At 46.5% G+C, this 20,462-nt stretch overlaps 1 protein-coding gene across 11 annotated transcripts in view; it reads right to left on the reverse strand.

Moving 5' to 3' along the window:
* LOC122389122 (vasoactive intestinal polypeptide receptor 2-like) overlaps positions 1 to 20,462 on the reverse strand; it is a 79,770-nt gene that overhangs the window by 51,371 nt on the left and 7,937 nt on the right. For 3 of the 11 annotated variants that reach the window (XM_043380831.1, XM_043380826.1, XM_043380824.1), the window contains exon 1: positions 14,479 to 14,721. The exons of the other annotated variants lie outside the window; for them this stretch is intronic. The gene's annotated coding sequence lies outside the window, so the exon portion shown is untranslated. Of the gene's footprint in view, positions 1 to 14,478; positions 14,722 to 20,462 lie in introns of those variants that run through there. 11 annotated transcript variants of the gene reach the window in all.

Here is a 20,462-nt window from a genome sequence, read left to right on the forward strand (position 1 = left end):
ATGCATACACCATTCCATTCGGAAGTTTCTGGAATCATTAGTATTTATTACGGTCACGTAATTAATAGGTACTATTGACTGGAGACAATTCCGAGTGCATATTTCCGAATGGATGTGGTAAATGCGTGAGGTAGGTATACCCAGTAGGTATACCTATCGTGCACCGTCAGCATATAAATCTTTGAAGCAAGAACTGCTGCGTATGTGGAAGAACATGGTTTTGTGCACCGCATCAAGCCAGAAGTATAACATGCCCGTATGACGAATATTTCCTGAACATTAAGCATAGCAATCATGGCAGTTGCACCGTGCACGATCACGCAGATAATTCGAATAAATCATGATCGCCAACCAGATTAGCTTTTACAGCCCATATATGTCCATCAGTTAAGTTAAAAATACAAAGAGTTGAATGAAAGGCAAATAAATGTATTTATATATAAAAAAACACCGACCGCAAAACATCTGCTCACATGTGCATGCACAGGTCTGGTCCATCTTACATTGCGCACGCAGGGGAATGGAGGCGTCTCGACCGCGGGTATAGGCACGATTAGTGCGTCCCGCAGGCCAGAGGGGGCCTCACTCACAGCACGAACACCACAGTTCACATATTTCACTTTTTACTGCACAAATGCTGGAACAGCCCTCGTCGCTGCTCCAGGCTGCACGGCGGCCGCGCGACAACTGCTGGTTTGAAACCGCCGCGCCGGGGCCCGCTAACGGCGGGCGGCGACCGCTGATTGGTCCGCCAAGTCTGACGTCATAGGCGCAGCTGACCATGTGTATGCTGGTCCTCGGAATTGTCTCCAGTCAATAGTATTAATTACGTGACCGTAATAAATACTAATGATTCCAGAAACTTCCGAATGGATGTGGTGTATGCATTCATTGATTATATAACCCATCAGTTTTTCGTTTCTTGTCAGCGCAAGCCTTTGAGCAATAACTGATGCCAGTCATGGTTTTGTGCACCACTGGCAGCCAAAAAATAACCTGTCCGTATCGAAAATATTTCCTGAATCAGTATCGTGGCAATTGAAAACGAACGCGAATCGTAAGTTCTTAAGGTTATCAACGCAAACAAAGCGATTGTAAGGAAGAACAAGTTCGAACAGAGCGTTAGTACACTTACTTGTTGACAATTCGTAAGCTAGCAATGCCCAGTCAAAGGCTAGTTCATCAACAAACCAGGGGTTGGTGAACCGACAAGGAAACGACTATGCCTATCCAGAAGTTGGTAGGTCCACAAGGCCCAAACTAGTACTCAACAAGGTGACGCCTATGCGAATTGGAACCAAACTTGTAGACAAACTGTTAGTTTGTTGGCCAACAAGCCTGGGGTTGGTGAATCGACAAGGTATCGACAAGGTGACGCCTATGCGAATTGGAACCAAACTTGTAGACAAACCGTTAGTTTGTTGGCAAACAAGCCTGTGGTTGGTGAATCGACAAGGTATCGACAAGGTGACGCCTATGCGAATTGGAACCAAACTTGTAACAAGGAGCCAACTTGTAGATTTGGTTTACAGTGTACTTTAGTTGATTCCGGTATGTAGAATCATGTTTTGCTTTATTTTTACATTCGGGTGAGTAACCCAGTTATTAGATTTATTTTACGCATATACCTGCAGCTCAAAACATCTACCACAATTATGCTCGTCAATAGGCTATCTTATATACCGAGACAAACATACATGTTTTTTTTTGCTACTTTTTCTTCCCTTTTCCTTTTTTATTCGTTTTTTTCATTTTCTTTTTCGAATATTGTTGCTATCTGGCGTTCAGTAGTGTCGTAGCTTGTAAATACAGAAAATGTAGCTTTAGAAAATGTTGGAACTTAGGCATGCTATTACTTATCACTATAGTTCGTTTTTTTTCCAAGTTTTTTTCTAAGTTCGACCCTCACTGTAAACATCTTTTTGGAAACAGCACGAGAATTGCTAGCTGAATTACTGAGAAAACTGGTTAGCGCACTTTGTATTGGAGATATGAATTAATATTTTCAAAATAAATTTCTAACACCGACGATATACTGTTACGTTTAACGCCGTGCGATTTATTAATTAGTTTACTTATACTTCCTGACAAGTCCTCGATCCTTGTGGGGCTGCAAATACCGAGCTGCGAGTCTGGGAAAAGAAGCCAGGTAGAAATAATTTTGATACAATTGATCGTCTGCGAAATCATTGTGCGCCAACGAGTTTTCTCAGTAATTCGGCTGCCAATTCTCGTGCTGTGTTCAAAGAGATGTTTACAGTGAGGGTCGAACTTAGAAAAAACGAACTATAATCTTGGCCTACATTCTGCCGACGACGCAAGCCGAAACATATTTTTATATTTGTGAGTTGCGAAAAATACAGAATAATTTATAACACTGTTATTTATGTACAAAACCAGATCTCTACGCAGGGAAAATGTCATGAACATAGTGCTTGAAGACAAGAACGCTTCAAAGTTGATGCTAGACGGCGATAAAGAAATCACGCGAAGTATCAGAAACCAGTTGTCTTCTCTCCTACAGTGTTTCTCCTTACTCACCCGTTTCTTCTGATCTCATCTACTTCTTCCCCTTTAAAGATTTTGTCTTCATCAAATCAAACGCATTGAGCCATTTATGAATTCCAGAAATAGGTCCGGTCGCGGCATCAGTTGGGGCTATTTATACCCGGCGCCCTATTCGTGCCACGGCTGATTGTATCACGTTAGGTCTGTCGGGGAGGCCACAGTCGGCTGCGTCTCCTGAAGGAGGGAGGGGAGGGGACTCCGGGGAAATACTCGCCCACCACACCGCACCAGACAGACCCCAGAGATGCGAGCCGGCTCTCATCTCTTCCTGACGTTGGGGAACGGTGCTCTGCGTGCTGCTGCAATGGGGAACTTCTGTGTTCGCACAAGTTTTATTGCTACGTCAGCTTAACAGAATATTAACATTTAACATGCCAGTATGTGTGTTATATTTTGGTTATCCTGAACCTAAGTTGAGTGATTTAAGCCAGTTTTAACCAGAAACAATAACATGTTACATAATCGAATTCAAAATAACGGAAGCAATTTACGTGCTCGGAGGAACAAAGCATAAAGCAATGATCACTTGTAGCCAGTATTCTAATCTTTTCCCCACACTTCTGCGTTTAACCCGCGCCCCAGTGGCGGTCTCAGCCAACTTCGCCCTAGTGGGAGGGGGGGGGGGCATATGTTACCACCCACCTCTTAACTCAAAAACTAAGAGGGCTAGGAAGACGCGGTAAAAAGCAGTCGATAGCTCTCAATGCGTACGTTTGAAAGTACTCAGGTCATTTTCATCTTAGAACAATATTGGGGTCACTGGAGGTCATCAAAGGTCAAAATTTGCCAAATGTCATTATATTTCTCAGAAAACATGCATTTATCTCAGGAACTATGATAGCTAGAAAAAACGAATGGGAAAGCAATCGATAGCTTTTAAACTCTTCTTATGAAAAGGTCATCATCAAAATAGCTAGAAAAACGAATGGGAAAGCAATCGATAGCTTTTAAACTCTTCTTATGAAAAGGTCATCACCAAAATTGACCTCAGGTCAACGGTTTAGCCTCCAGAGGGCAAAAACTCCAAAAATACCTGTTTTTACGAAAAGTGTTTTTCGACAATAACTTTCGACTAAAAAAGCCACGACATTTCTATTGCCAGAATCGTGTTCCTCTCGCCGAGACGCGTCGAATGAACTATAATTTGACCTTCAAAGGTCAACTTGAAAATTTGACCTCAGGTCAAGGTCATGACCTGACCGGAAAAGGTCATGTTGCATATCATTCGATGCGTCTCGGCAAGACAAACACAATGAAGCCATCCCCAGCGTTCTATCTCTTTCCAATCGAGAGTTATTGGCAAAAATCTGTTTGTAGCCTCAAATGACCTCGGATGACCTTTCTAGAGGCTATCAGCAAAAATGACACCTTGGTCATCACGGGTGGTCCAAATCATTGTGATTCTGAAATATTTGGACTGTTCCTATGCGTACACACGGATCTAGAGACATTTTCATTTTTCTCCATTGCCTTATAATGGTAAGGTCACGACACTGACCTGACCTTAGGTCACAGATATAAAAAAATCCGAGATAAACAAATTGTAGGCGTCTATAACATCATGCAATCCACCAAGTTTGAAACCTTTCTGACAAACACTGCAGGCTGGACATGATCGCAAACTTTTTTTTAGGCTTGGTCAGTTAACTTGACCTGGTGACCTGACCTGACATGACCTGGGGTCAAAAATTTCACACATTGTCCAAAATTGATGTACAAAAAGCTACCCCAAGCGGCGCGGCGCTACGCGCCGCGGTTTTTTATTTACACGCAAAAAACGCGACAGGGTGGTAACATATGCCCCCCCCCCCCACTGGGGCGAAGGTTAATTGAATCTAGCCAATTGCCATCCCTAATCAGTAATTAATGGCTACAGAGAGCAGTCTCGAACAACAACATTGAACCATTCTCGGCTCTCGTAAGGAAATATTATATTTGTGTTTCTCACGTTTCTTATACCTATTGGGCTCCGAGTTTTTGAAGAATGGTTTGACTGGAGCGGAAGTTTTCATATTATTGAGGAATAACAAATGCTACAAGAAGCCGAATACAAATCTGTCGTTGCCACTACTCATATGACACCTGTATGCATATTTCTACCAACATGGTGATTAATTCCTGACCAGCACTCGTCCGAGATTATTTGAGAACGAGCGCTTTCCCGCGCTTTCCCTCCCAAAGGATGACGCCTATTATACCATGTTGACTTCTGGCCCTAATTTAGCAGCTAAACAAACACTATATGGCAGATGAATACAATTATAGCGCTCCTACAGAAAACACTGGCGAAAGTGTTACAACTTTGTAGGAATATGAGTTTGTATAAAAACGTAACTCGCTGGAAGATTGGCATTAAACTTGACCGAAAACTTTACAGTTCTTAAAACAAGAGCAACGGAACAGGGCGCACGTGCTACGCAGGAATCATAGCATACCTTTTCCAACCTTTCATCCCTTTCATACCTTTTCTACCATACCTTTTCCAATCCGGCATGTATGAACTAAGACACATGATTATTTGTCTCCACTGCATTCCTGTTTGTTTGGACAGAAAGTAGACACACTTGTCTCATAAGACGCCGAGGGCGGCGGATTCTCTGACCCATGTTCTACCGATGTCGGTGATTATTTTCCATCAGAATTTATCGCTTATTTCAGCGAATTTATGGGTGGATGCTTTCACGGTCGGCTCTGGATGCAGCCACACTCCATCCCCGCCGATCTTCTACAAGCAGTGGCGTGAAATATCCGCCCACGGCCGGCCGCAGAAAGATGCGCCATGAATTACTCGGACCGGCCGACGGCACACCGATATATCGTAATTCGCTCCCGCCACAACAGTGAACTATTTTTAGCGTCCCGGAGGGGGAGGGGGAGAGCTGTACCCCTCCAGCCACCGCAGTGGGTGAGTTGCCTCTCCCCAAACACCAGGTCAACCGACGTACCAACTGAGGAGCGAGCCCATCGCCACTGCTGCGCCCAGAGAGGATGAAGGGACGGGACAGACGGGATAAAATCCGGTGTCCAGACAATGACAATCCCACGGCCAACCGTTGGCTCCTGTCCTAAATCTTCGACCCTGCGCAATATGTCACATCCTGTCACATGAAAGCTCATGCCACTTGTAAACTCCGACTCATAATTTAGCCCTGCCTGACCTCAGGTATCATGCCCGTTGCCCAGCCCAGCACACCATCCCAGCCATTATTCCCCGAAACCAACACAGACTGTCACGGACACCAGATCCGGCCACGTGTCGTGCATGTGCAAACATATCCCATCGCAACGGCTTTCTCGGCTCATCCATGTTTGTGACATTCGAGGATATTTCCAGGCTGCCATTGTCCACCCCCGATATTCACTCGGGCTGGCCACTCTGGTCACCCGAGCTGTGTCCAGTGACCAGTGACAGCCAACCGAGCATCGCGCTGGTCACTGCGGGCACCATCTCGTGCCCGAGGTTGGCCGAATTAGTGGGGTGTTGGCGGTGGCGCGGAGTGGCCATCGGTTAACTGTCGACACCGTCTCCGATAGGTAATAACGCCGACAGCGCTGCCGCCGCGGCCTGACACACCTCAGTCATCATGTGGTCGCTATAGCGGCAGGGCACTCTGCCGAGGCGTGGCGAGCGGGCCGGGTCAGCGGAGGGCCTTCCGCCGCACCTGTGTACCGACTATGGTGGTCTAATGAATCAGCGGTTATATGGTGGCGGGGCTATCACAAGGCTATACGTTGATACAACAAAATTATTTGGTTATATCTTTTTAAAAACTTATCGGTAACAGTGTGTCGTTGTTAAGGCCATAACGGGGTTCCAAGGGCATACTGAATGGCGGTTTTAATGCAATGTTTCATTCAAGCACATCTTAGATGATCAAAACATACAAAACCAAAACCAAATTCGGGTAAAGACATTCGATTTCGAATGCCTATTCGAGTACAAATTTTATCCAACTTTTTTGAAGGGGTTAATTAGAGCCATACCGCTGTGCAATTTTTTAATTATGCTTCATAAAGTGAAACTGAAATTAGCTTGAATGACTTATATTCGGGTTTGGATATAGGTATAGGATCACAACTTGATGAAATTAACACAAATATTCTGAACTCAGCAGGGTGCCTGTCATATCCTTGATGGAGCCGGTCGTGTCGCCCAGAATCGTTCGGCCGCGTTCAATACGATGCTGGTACTACTTGGAGCCTTGTTTTGATTTGATTTACCGAGAAAATTCGTGTTTTGAGCGGAAAGACAGGCCCCATTTGGCAAACTTAGAGACCGATACAGGGTCGGTTTTCGCTTATTTTCTAAGCAGAGATCGAAAGACAATCTTGAAAATGGAACCTTAGGTATGTACGTATGTAATCACAACAGCTTTTAGATCTGCATTGTGCATCAGTTAATCATAAATCATAATTTCCGTTCAAAACCTGGGCAATGAAAGGACTTGTCCAGCGTTTTCTATTTCTTAGAAATATTCATTGGCGTTTGCAGGCTGTCAAAATTACAAGTACACATTGTACTATTTATATATTACGACATTATACTATTTTCGCAGGCTCGGAGGGGCTTGCACGTCATCTTACTTGACTTGATGACAAGTGTTAGAAAGAGCGGCATGAAGTGAACCAAATGTCAAATAACCTGAATGTCATTGTTTCACCCACGTCCTAGCGCCTGGCCTCGGAGACTTGGTGGCTGAAACTGAAATAAACCGGCCTGCCCATCCGAGCCTCGGTGGCGGAGCTGCGCGATAAATACAGACGGATTCCGCCGCGGCTCACGGCAGGTTTGTCATAATCTGTTTGTGAAACGCGGCGTGGCTCGATGACTCGGTTGATCGGAACTCTGCCACCGAATCCAGAAGGAGTCCACGGGTCTCGAAAGACGAGGGGCCAGGTGCTGGGGGGAGGGGGACGGGGACGGACGCTGGCAGCTCGACCTGGCTAGCGTTTGTTTATTGTCGGAACAGAGGAGCGGTATGGGCCGACGCCGGCAGCGAACGGAGGAGAGCAGAGAGACGGAAACGTGCCGCAGCTGAAAGAAGCCACAGAGCTGAAGAGAGATACGCTCACAGAACGAAATAACATTCCAAAATATGAAAAGGGATTTGAGGAATAGATCGAGAACCTCAGAGAAGCAAACGGGTGATGTATTAGATTGTAAATAAAATAAAGAAATATTTTCCAGATGTTTTAATCAATACAATGACAGACCGGAAAGATATGATTCTTCTTGCCAAGCCAGAGCTGAAGCCTGAATATGAAATTCCTGGAACCCCACCCATCTTAGCGTCTGACCTCAATGGTCGTGGCTGTGTACGAGAACAATGTCCTCGACCACTTGCAATTCACGTGTCGTTAGGAGGTAGTCATCGCTTTAATTTAACGGCCCGAGCAGTCGTAAATTCGCCGGAAAGCCTCTTCCGTAAGACGAAAGGCGACATTTTGTACTGAATTTAGAGCTACAAACACAATGCAGGGGGACGGTAAGGTAACTAATAGATTCAGGTAGACGTAACGCACGTTCAGCGTCGTTTACACGATATGTGATAGGACGTGCCATAAGATGTACTAAAATGCGACTGCTTGCATAACACATTTTTGCACCACCTTGCGGCATGGTGGCGTGACTATTTTTTGGAAAGTAATAGGTATTGAGTTAGGCATTCATTAGTAGTGATACGTTCTACTCGATCTGTTCACTGTATTACCTATAGGGAGCTAGCCAGCTTCAGAAAAAAATCAGTGTTATTGTTTCTTATTCGGGTTTCACTGTTGTAATATATTATTATCTACCTTAGTGTTAATAATGTTATTTGTATCACATTATTCGTAGGTGTATGGATAAAAATGTGGAAACTGAACAGACAAGTGTTCTACATGATGTTCAACGTCACCCGCCATAGCACTCATTAGGTGAGTTTCAGGCCCATCAATGGGACTTATCCCACCCAGGTGGATTTACTGACGACGATAGAAGATGTAGTTTATGGAACCAGGATCCACTCAGGCCGGAATACATCCAGCGAGAAGAGATAGGCCATTCACTGGTGATCGCGCGTTGAACGGGCTGACACCAGACTGGTGAGTCATTATTCTCTGCCGGGCCGGAAATCCATTGACGTTATTGCACAGCCATGCACCGCTGAGTTGCAAGGCTCTTGAGTGAGCGATGACCAAGTCACCAGTCTAGGACAAAAGGCATTATCAACTCAGCCAACAGCACTCAAAATGAGCACCAAAGACAAATGCTTCCGTGAAGCTTGCTCGTGGAAAAGGACACATCTGCTAATCTACCTATGTTGTCACATGCTGCACTTCAACTTCTTTTATACCAGAGTGATACATCTTGCTTGCAACGGATTATACTGAGTGCTGTCCAGGCATGGGTGGAGAATGTTTGAAAAAGTTACCCCGGCCGGCGACCGATAGTCGCGGGAAGACGATATACTCACGTTGTTCTCAACGGTCATCATCAAACCCCTATTCTGACGCATGGAATAGGATGCTGTGTTTGTTCAAGGATGAGCGTTGAATCCGACACCGTATTATTCAAAACATTTTTGGAATGATCGAAAAGGCAATTTCCTTTTAAATTATTATTTCTTTTTACTTAAACTTCCAATTTCACACCGAACCCAAACCAAACCATATGCCATTTTGAGTACCTAAATGTTGCGTTTTCAGCTTTTTATTGTGTCTCAAAATAGCTACAAAAAGACAACTCACCATAGTAGAAGCTTTACAGAGAAATTGACAGATCGAACCATAGCAAAGCACTACAATAGGTCACTGACATCCACGGGCGTAGCCTTTTTCAATGTTGGACGGCTCTTATAATACAAACATGGAGTCGATCCAGGAATATCGACCGGTCCCGGTCTCGTAGCTCAGTTGCTAGAGCGTTGGATTCCGCGTGGCGAGAGCACGCGGCCCGGTTACAACAGTCCGAGTTCGAAGCATGATGGCCGCTCGGTGTTTATGAGCACCCTGACGGGTGCGCTCATAAACGGGTGTGGTTGCGGTTGGTGGCAGGTCAGTCGAAGGCAATGAGGTTAAGCAGTGGTTTTAAAAAAGTGCGCCGAAGGCGCGACAAAATTTCGAAACTGAACAGGATGTGAGAGCAATCTTGGCATTGGCGACCACACGCGGGTCTTTGGGTTGGAGATTATGGCAAGTTAAGTAAATGGTAAATACCTACCTGATTTGCAATATTACGCCCATGGAAGTCAACATTCGAAGAGCGTGAGTTTTCTTTTCTCGTATGGAGACAGCTTTTAGGATTTACAAGAGTAGAAAAGTTACCCCGGCCGCGCCGGGGTAGGCTGAAAGTTACCCCGGCCACGGCCGGGGTGGCCGGGGCAGGTTCTCCACCCATGTGTCCAGGAATCCGAAATAAGCATGTTTAAGTAGGGAGAGTCTTCTCATACATAGATGGACTTCCTATACAGAAAAAAACGACGTTATAAACACCATCTGTCTTCCTGACAGGGAGCTGGAAATGGAAGCTCCACAACGAACACAGTTCTTATCAAATTACAAAAATGCGCAAACTTCATACACATTACACATGTCCAAATACATCCAAATAGAATGTAAATGATTTACATTCTAGTAAGATGTATTTGGACATGTCAGTGACAACCGCCTTATAGCTGCCTTGGTGTGGCAGGGTATTCGCCCATCAGGCCATTTTGCTTTGCCTTTCGTCCTTCTGCGTCCCTATTTGCATAATCCACGACACGCACGCACGCAAATGCAGCGTCTCTTGCCGCAGACCTGTTGCCCTTCAATCCATCTCCGGTGTCTCACTTACCGTATGAGATGGGTCATTACTTCTCGTTACCGACACGTAATAACCTTAACATCAGCGGAGCTTACCGCTCGCGTGATACGTCCGAGTGATAATGCGCCGTGCTTGAATAAATCGCACAACATCGGGTAAAAGGAGCATAACTTCGTGGAAAATGGAATGCAGTCCTAAGGAGAATGCGCTCCCATCGTAAAAGTATATCCACAGCTAGTGTAGATTAATGATCTGTCAATGTTACAAAAGAAAATGCATTTTCTTCACCTTATCCTCACTCAGAAAATTTCGGTAGTGCTCAAAGAGCACAACACAAAGATCAAATAATAGGTCTTGCTTCTGAGATGTGCCAGTTTAATACAAATCGGTATGACACGAATGGTCGGTATAGTCATATAAGTCAGCTGGCATTGCTTTGCCAAGCCGAGGTGGCTTGACATGTCACCTGTGTACAACGTCGCCTCCCCTGCCGCCCATTCACTGAGCCAGACTTGATTGTTATCTCCCTTGAGTTTTGCATGGAGCTCATGAACAGCGCTTTATAGTACTGGAGATCCTTACTATACGGACTGAGCGCTAAGATCAGTGAAATAACCGGTGAGGCGTTTTTGGGCCACTGGACGACTGACGAGTGAGCACAATAACGCCTTGCACGTACACACGTTATAAGCGAAATCCCAGTGAACTTGCGTGGGTCAAAGAGTCTTCTATCAAGCGCCATCAGCCCATACATTGTCAACTTTCTCCACTCTTCAATTCAACACCAACAGCACCACTCTACCATACACCAACATCACCATTCAGTTCCAAGCCAAAGCACTCCATACGGACATTGTGGAGTTTTTGCAAACGGGACAATTTTTACAACCCTGATTTAGCATGCAACACGTGCGAGGATTGTCCCCACAAAAAGGTTTGAAAAGGTTTCAACATTGAGGTTGAGGCCATGGGTTACCTAACAAAAGAGATTGTTCTTCCCGACGCACGATTGAGAAGAAAATAACAGATAAGCATAGATGGGAGATGTATTTAAATTCTATTATTTCTCATACACGCTATAAGTTCCTGATTTCTCAAAAGTGTTACAGGTCGGGCCAAGCTCGATCGGGTCGAGCCCCATGCCTACCATTTTTTTTCTGGTTCGTATATAAAAGACTGTTTGCGTTAATCGCCAAGAAGCCCTCTCTGTCTATGGACTCCTCAACTGTTGTTCTGCCATTTTCCCCATAGCTTGCCCGAATTTCCCGGGGACGGATGGCACGGCAAAGAAAACAAGAATCCTGATGCGGACAACACTGCGTAACCCTATCAGGCACCAGTCGGTGAGGCCCTGTCGGCCAACATGAAAATTCACCTTCATATTTTAACTTCAACGTTAGTGCCGTCAACTACCTCGTTCTCGGTGCTTGTGCGGGTGAAAATAGTGTCATTACGGGACTTTATTGGCAACGTTCTGAGAATTAGGGCCCGACATAATCTAGCTGTTAAACATAACGTTGCTGCTCCTGTTAGACGTCCGGCTCGCTCACAGTGCATGCGAATGTGTTTTTTTTTTTTGCTAAAATGGACCTACCTTGGACGGACCTGCCTTAAAAAAATCAACATCGTTTGTTACGCGAATTCGAACGTCATATCTCTGCCGTCAAATCCATTCCACATTCCATTTTATTTTCACCTCATGAATGAAAAGGACAGTGCGAGTAAAGTAACCAATGATAAAGGAATACTAACTACATTGACTTAAGAACAGCCTTTATTATTTTTAATTTGTCATTTACTACACTAAAAGCAAAATCGGCTCATACCTCTCGAACAAATTTTCGCATTTTTCATGATGTAACCAAAATAGTGAAACCTAGCGCCCCGTGCAATGTCATTTCATGCATGGCACGCGCAGAATAAAGTGTAACAGGCCATACGTTATACAGCTGATGAGCGGTGTGCGTGGCTGCTGACAATGAACCGCTTCCATTTCCGTCGCGATAATAAATGAGTGGAGGTCCCAGCGCCAGCGGGTGGGTAGGTGGTTAGTTCGGTGTTGCAGCCGCCGAAAATTAGCCAGCTTCCCATGGCCCGGCTGTTACGAACAGTGGAGTAATTCAATTGGTGTTCATGCAACAAAACAAAAGAGAGACGGCACAAGTTGCACAGTGCACTGTGGCAGTTCAAAGTCGCTAGCGAGGGGACTGAATTGCGAGGAATCGACTTCAGTTGGACGAGTAATACTGTTAGGGCCAGTATGCACGATGCGCATGCAAAGCCCGTAACCACATATTTGTTTTATACCAAATCGCCCGTTTCCGATGATGCGGTCTCTTGTCTCCTTATTGCGAGCACCATGCATTTCAAAAATAAAATGTTGAAATGCAACTACATTCCTCATCGTGTCCCGCGAAAATATGACAAAGCAAGTATTGTGCGAAGCGAGGCGACCAAACAGATGAGCACTGCAGACCACATATCAGTAGGCGGAACTATGGTCATGAGTACCCAAATATAGGAACGTTCCCATTTTTGGGAACGGAGTTCCCAAATATGGGAACGGGCGTTCCCATTTATGAGAACGGAAGGCAATTTTTCGGCCGTTCGCCCACTAAAACTCAAAAGTGCATCACGTCTCAAAAAAGTGCACGCTGATTTAAGTATCTACTAAATCTCCATAAAGTTATCTTTAATCTGACCGTGGAACAAGGAAATTGACCGTGGAATGATATTTTTAATGATTTTTTAAAAATGACAGAATGGTGGAAATATGGGTTATACGACATTTAACATGCAATTTTAAGGAAAATGAAGCATTTTTTACATTTTGAGGTCAAGTATAATAATTTTCGCCTGGTTATGAAGTTTCATTCTAGCGACACCAGATGCTGACATATGCAAGCGAACACGCGGACAGTCCCGAGGTAATATTGTTGACTTTTGGTGTCGGGGCGATCGACCGCGTGCAACGTCAGTGATTTTACCGAACTACTGTTGTAAACTCAGTTTCAGTGGTTTAAAATCATTCAGCTGTATTTTATCAGCCCTGAAAGACATATTTTATTTGGATGCTAGCTGTTTGGCGTTGTTTTATAAGCAGCGTCATGAGCGTGGTTTTTGTCTTCGGCGTTTCTAAGCATGATCGTTTGGAGGGAATTTCTCTGATATAGGTCGCTCTGTGTGGCTTATTTATAATTTTTATGCTGATTTCGATCGTTCCTCGTGCCCATCCTACCAGGCCTTTTGCCACTACACTCATTAAGAAAGGAAAAAACTAGATTTTCATTGGGACTAGGTGTTTTGAGGGTGTAACATATTCAGCGTTCCCATTTTTGGATACTTCTTGTGCTCGTCAACTCTCGGTGATTAGCAGACAGGTGCTTGACATGTCTCCACCCTCGGCGCGGACGGTGGATATAGGTATGGAAGACCTTGTTGAACATCGCTGAGCGTTGTGGATTACGTAATCCTGCAGAGGGGGGCGTGCCCGCTGCGAGATCGACGGGAATAAAAGCGCAGAAGACCGGGCGAAACATGCAACGGTCTTGCCGGAAAGGTCATCTGATGATTGTTGCATTAACAATAATTTGCGGCGTTGGACGTGATGCTTGTTAATGAAAAGAGCCCCTGAAAGGCGTCGGTGAAATCGTTCCCAATTTTGGGTACGCCGTTCCCATAATAAGGAACGCTTGCAGCGCCAGTATACGAGAGCGTTCCCAAATTTGGGCTCGCGGCCCGGGTGATGGACTGCTTTAGAAATAGGGGAACGATTTGAAACTACGATGGGCCTTACAATATCAAACTCTTTCCCAACAATATTGAGACAACTATCAGGCGGTTCACGATCGTTTTATATTTTTTGGACGTCATTTAACGGTTCTTTTTCTTGTTTTAAATAATGCCTACATGGCGTTCCCATATTTGGGTTTATCGTTCCCAAACATGGGAACGAAAATGCGTTCCCGAAAATGGGTACGCTTGACCATAGTTCCGCCTACTGATATAGCTGAGAACGCCCTTATCCCATACACACATTATATGGTTGTGTACTGATCTATGTGAGCACGCCACTTTAAATAACACTTGAAATGACCCCATATTCAATCATATTGGACACTCACCGGCAAAGTTGTGCTCTGATCGTCTAGTTTCCACCCTGACGTGAACCGATCAGTGACTGCCACTCTGTGGCCAGTTGCTGAGCCAGCGAGGTCGATTGGCGACCCTTCAACCGGAGGGGATTCGACGCTGACCGCTGACCTCTGACGGCCGCCGCTGACCTCGACGGCCTGGCGCTGACCTCTGACGGCCCGGCGCTGACCCCGGTCACCGAGACCGCCTGGGGCGGCGGGCCGTCGGGGACTGGCCGCTGCGGCCGGCGGCCGGCCACCCCACCGTCTCGGCTCGACCCGGCGGCCGTCAGAGGCTGCGTCGGAGCGTCGCCACCGACGATGGACCGACGGCGGCTCACGTGGGAGCGCCGCCGCGGGTTGGAGTGAGATGGGTCCCCGGCTGCCGGAGCTGCGGGCGCCGGAATCCCCGTCTGTGCAGCACGACAGTGATTTGTAACATTACCCCCGGGTATGATTGGTTGGCGTTCGGTCCAAATTTATGAGACGACTTACCTATCTGTGTGGGTTGGTATGTTGTTTATGACAATAATTGTTAAAATCGGTACGTTTTTATGTAACATTGCATACAAAAGTTACTGATGACTCTATGGCATTATCTTACCAGTGCATCAAGGTGTCATGACGTCTGATGAATTCATGTTTTACAAGTTTCTTTTTTTGTTTTGTTGGGTTAGGCCCTTTCGGTCCAATTAGACCATTTCAGAGCCGGAAGGATGGTAGGAATTAGGGGGAGACATTGGTCTGGGCAGGCACCCTAGTGAGTCACCGGGGCTGAGCCCATCCCGAAGGACAGGCCGGCCAGCCCCAAGGTACTCACTGCACCCGGCTACGGGGTGCGCTCCCTCGGGAGCAGCGGTGCCGCTCCAAGGGAGCAGCCCGCATGAGATAAAGTTGCCTGTCCAGCCCGGAGGGGGGTTGCGGCGTGGAGGAGAAGGATTTCTGCATCCTGAGGATAGAAGCATGGAACGGTGTTTTTACAAGGTTTTACCTCGTATATCTTTAGGCACTATGATTGCCTCTTTGTAGGTACTGTCCTGACCTGTGAATCGGAAGGGTTTTCTCCCAGTGAGCAGCGTTGTTGAGCTATGGTTCAATTTTAGCGGCGGAGAATGATAGTCATTTGATTTGAGATTGCGGGGTGGGTTTTTCTCGCTAAATGATTTTCTCGAACAATATCTGCTCCTCTTCTCCAAACACAGTCCTGCGCCGCCTCAATACCAGTCCGATAAACATAGCACAAAAACAGAGAACAAATTCTGGATCTGCTTCAAATGATTCTGCTGAGTGTTTCTTGCTCAACAGAAACAAAAGTCAGCAGTCAGCACACATCCAAAAGTGAAAAACGCTACACTGCAAAAATGGACTCCTCGTTGATTGAACACTTTTGTTGGATGATCGGCTACTGAATCGAATGAAGACTCAAAGGATTGAAATTGAGTCATGTCGGCTCACTGCCTAGCAGGCAATGCTGTCCCTCAAAGGATACGGGCCGCGAGGAAATGTTCGAGTGTCGCCAGGGAGCTGGCACAAGAGTATGGAAATGGCTGGAATATACCAATGGTTTTTTCAAGGGGTCTTTTTCTGCCAAAAAAGCTGCATCTTTATCCAGCAATCGGTGTGCCATAGACTATCGGCGACTTCCGTCGGAAGTCTCAATTAGTAAGTCAATACCTGCTCCTAGCGAACGGAGGCGAATGGTGACCCTCTGATTGGCCTTTTGTCGCCGTATAAACGTGAAAAACCTGAGCCGAGACCGCGAATGATGACCTTGAAAAAGTAACTGATCAAGACTCGGTGGCGTGAGTCGGATCTGACGTGGCTTATTCCGTTCGGAAGAAAGACAAAGAGGTGAGCGGAAGCGCCACCACCAGCCCCCGGTGTTTGGCTAAATACCTCATTAGGGGGCTCGGGTTAGAGTTGCCATTGAGAGGGGATGTGAAACAAACCCTACAGCAAATTGTGTTAGCTGTTTATCATCAGCTGAAACAACCACGACCAAATTGATACCATTCCCCCTTTGCCAAACTCTGAGACCTATATCCTCTGTACTTTTTAAAATTAGTATTTTAGTGATTCGATGGAAACAATTGAATTACCATAAAAGCTTGCTAAATTAGCTCTTGTCAGAAAAGTTTCGGATGTGCTACCCCAACCATATCAATGCGAGCTAGAGTTCCAACGAAATGCATTTCACTTACTTAACGCTGAGAATTTTCGCCCTGCCGTGACAGTCTGACTCATTGATTGTCTGTACCATCATACTCTTTATTAGTGTCTGAGCCTCGAGCTTGTTTTGTGTCACAGAACAGTCCATTTTTTCTCGTCATGTGTCATCTTTTATTCGCGACATACCTACTCCATAAAATCGTGTTCCTTGTCGTAGTGTATGTTAAAATTTAAATGAATCACACTGAAGACTGCCTTGACTATGCTGAAGCATCACAACTTGGCCTAATCAATCATACGTATTGCAGACCTCGAAACAACGACACCCTCCTTCACATTTCAAGTTACCTTCGTTAGAACCATTGTAAGATTGGAGTTATTATGAGACTATGCTAAAGCGCATCTTTCCGACTCAACTCTCGGAAGACTGTTGCCCTAAAAAGGCGATTAAACCATCAGATTCGAACCTCCGGATTCAACTATTCCAACGAACCCAATTTTAAATACGGCGGCGCCCGGTTCACCATTGATACAAGCCTCAATGAAGTCGGTCGGTAGAATATATTGTGCCGCGGCGATCGTCAGACTTCACATCACGTCTGCGGAACTCATCGACTGAAACGAGTCGCCGGGGGCTCCGCAATCGCATGCGTAGCAATGCAATCATCCCCCGGCCCTGACCGGTCACCGCGCGGCCATGCCCATCGATTGCCAAACGTCGGCGACGACGCCGAACTCCGACGTTTTGACGCTAAACGACGGGGAGCGCTGTTTGCCGCGGTGTGGCCGCCGATTTCAGCGGCGCCCGTAACTGGCGACACTGATTTATAATCGATACCGCGGCCTGTCGGAGTGCCGATGGGCGGACGGAGGAGGGGGAGAGGGGGGAGGGGCTGGACATCAGACGTATTTGGTTGCATCGGTCTCGGCTCAACAGTTGGAACCATTCCAGATGACCGTCTGCTGGTGATGCATCTGAACTGCAATGGAAGAAGCTAATTACCATGAAAATAGTGTAGGTAATGTATGAACTTATGAGCCATGATAAAGAAATAATAACGTAAAATGATCATGAGGTCTGATGAATTTATTGCTATGTTTTAGCACCATGAATCGCCCGCATGGGACAGGGAGGGTTACGGACACCTATTGCTCGCAGACAGCACAACCTAATTGCCCCAATGCCCCATTGTTCCTATTACCGCTCCCCCTACCCCAAGCCGTCCCCCTCCCCGGTCCCGGGAGCACAGCCCGAAGAAGCCGTGCCATCCGACCCGTCCCACCGGGGAGGGGGGGGGGGGGAGGGTCCCACCCTGCATTCACTAGACACGCCAAGAAATCCGAGAAGCCGATGAGTAGTTAGTGTGTTTGGCCGCCGTCGAATCGACGGGAATTTATCCGCCCGCAACTGCGTCTGGCCCCCAGACAGTGACCACGAGCGACCGAAACGGTCGAGTTGTGGGGAAAACGAATAACTTAAAAGGAATCAACTTTTCCACGGGGACGGCTGTATGTGTATGGGGAATGTGAAAAGTTGCAGCCATTTCACTGGGGACTATTCCAATCGGCTTCAGACGGTATGTAAAAACAAGCGATATCGAAAAGAGATTTGCGGGAGAAGCAGAGCGAAAATTCACCTGCAGTGATTTCATAGCAGAAATACATCCAGTTTGTGGCAGAAACATAGCACGCTCCCAGAAGCATTTGAATTATGGCATGCCTACAAACGATCCGAAAATATCGATACTTGATTCGAGATTAGATTTATAATTATTCTAAGATTTCACACAGCGGCCGCTGCATTTCTTTCAATTCCAATTAGTATGATTAACGTGTAACAAGCCCGGTGACGCACGAGCCATTACACACCATTTGATCAAAATGACTTTTGAACCCGCCTCAGTAAATCGTATCGAGGCACGTGTATTGGCGGGCTGCCGCGCCGGCCGCCGCGCTGGCCGTTTGGTAATGCATCGACAATGGGCCCGGGGCCGACCATTAGTATCGCCTGGCGACTCCGCAGGCGCCCCCGGCGGCCGAACACATTCAGAGTGACTGTTATGGACGGCAGGGCCGGCAAGGTGCGCGTCATAGCCCACAATCTGTCTTCCGGGCAAATAGCGGCCGAGCCGGCGCGGCCCGGCTGCCCAAAGTGGCCGGTTATACACACTACACAGCCGACTGACTGTGGTTTACTCGACCACGCTGAGCTTTCACCGAGACAAGAAGCCGAACACACAGCACGCTACTGGGTGTCATAAAATGCGTAAAACTTAATTTTGAAATAAATTCTTACCAAATAACTAACCAAAATAATATCTCCAGCCACGGTCGAAAGTCACCAGCTGTGGAGTGTGGGTGCATGCATATTGCATTATGCATGCCTGCATGTCACCACAGCCGGCTCCGAGAAAAAGTGCTCCCCTGAGCACTTGTCTTGTAATGGGATGCATCCAGTAATCCAGTAATCCAGTACCTACTCCAGAGCCAGCAGGAGCCGCGCATTCATCCAGACAATCTGAGGTATGAGAGCAGCTTTTCCACTATGGTAGCAAATACTAAGACAGTGAATTTCCCTAGGGCTCGTCTCATTTCGCGGTGCTGTGTGTGAAAGTAATCCAATATTTCACGGTTAAAAGTTGCTGGCGAGACGGTGATGATATCAGCCTCACCGACTCAAAGCTCTGGTGGAATGATTCCTGGAATCCTATGGCGCTGACCATCGATATGTAACAGCCCCAAACATTACGGTAAATGGATTAGTAATTGCACAATTATTCAAGAACAAAGTAAATAGAAATAAGTGATGGTATGTAATACGAGAAGTAGTACCTAGCCTTTGCTCATATTAATGTTCAAATAATGCACAAAATTGGATATATTAAAATAATACTGATATTTCGCCTTGCGGCATCATCAGAGGTGTACTCTGATGATGCCGCAAGGTGAAATATCAGTATTATTTTAATATACCCAATTTTGTGCATTATTTGAACATTAAAGTATGAGCAAAGGCTACTACTTCTCGTATTACATAGTATATATAACGATGCTCATCACAGCCATCCATTTCATTTGAAATAAGTGATGCTACTAAAATAAGTGCCGGGCATTTAATTTAAGCTTGAACATGCATGCAATTAATCATCATCTTAACAAACCCTGATTTGCCTTAGGCTTGCATAAATACATAAGCAAACCGGCAACTGCGTTATTGGAAGGTGCAATATTCGTCTGAAAGGCACAAATTTCGCAGACAACATATGCGCAATGGAAACTGCGACTTTTGAACGTTGCAGAAACGGCAAACACAAGCTATGGCTCGAAAACGGTAAGGGCTAAGGAAAGACAACCAACAGCTGGTTGACGTCCGACTGTGGCCCAATCCGGGCCCCATTATCACCTTCAGCGGCCATCGGGCGGTGGCGCGGGCGCGGCAGACGCGGCGCCGATGGCACTGTGACAATTGCGCCGCGGCGCGCCGCAATCAGCTGTCGCTAATACCTGGCCGGCGCGATAGGCGGCTATATTGACGCCCCCGGTCAGCAGCAGTGTTTGTGTGGGATCGGACGGGGATATTAAATGGCCGCCGCCGCGCCACCACCGCGGCACCGGCCGGCGGAGGTCACCACAGGGCTACAGGGCGGCTATAGGCACCGCACGGTCACCGGGCGGTCAAAGGCTCACCATGGCCGGTCATCGACTCCGGACAGTCGGGGCGCGGTCACAAAAGGCAGTCACAGCTGAGGTCATTGGGCGGTCACGGTCACAGTTACTTAAGCGAGAACGCGCTGAGAAAATGCTGC

The sequence above is a fragment of the Amphibalanus amphitrite genome, unplaced genomic scaffold, assembly GCF_019059575.1.
Source record: "Amphibalanus amphitrite isolate SeventyFive unplaced genomic scaffold, NRLGWU_Aamphi_draft 000344F_arrow, whole genome shotgun sequence".
Taxonomy (NCBI): Eukaryota; Metazoa; Arthropoda; class Thecostraca; order Balanomorpha; family Balanidae; genus Amphibalanus; species Amphibalanus amphitrite.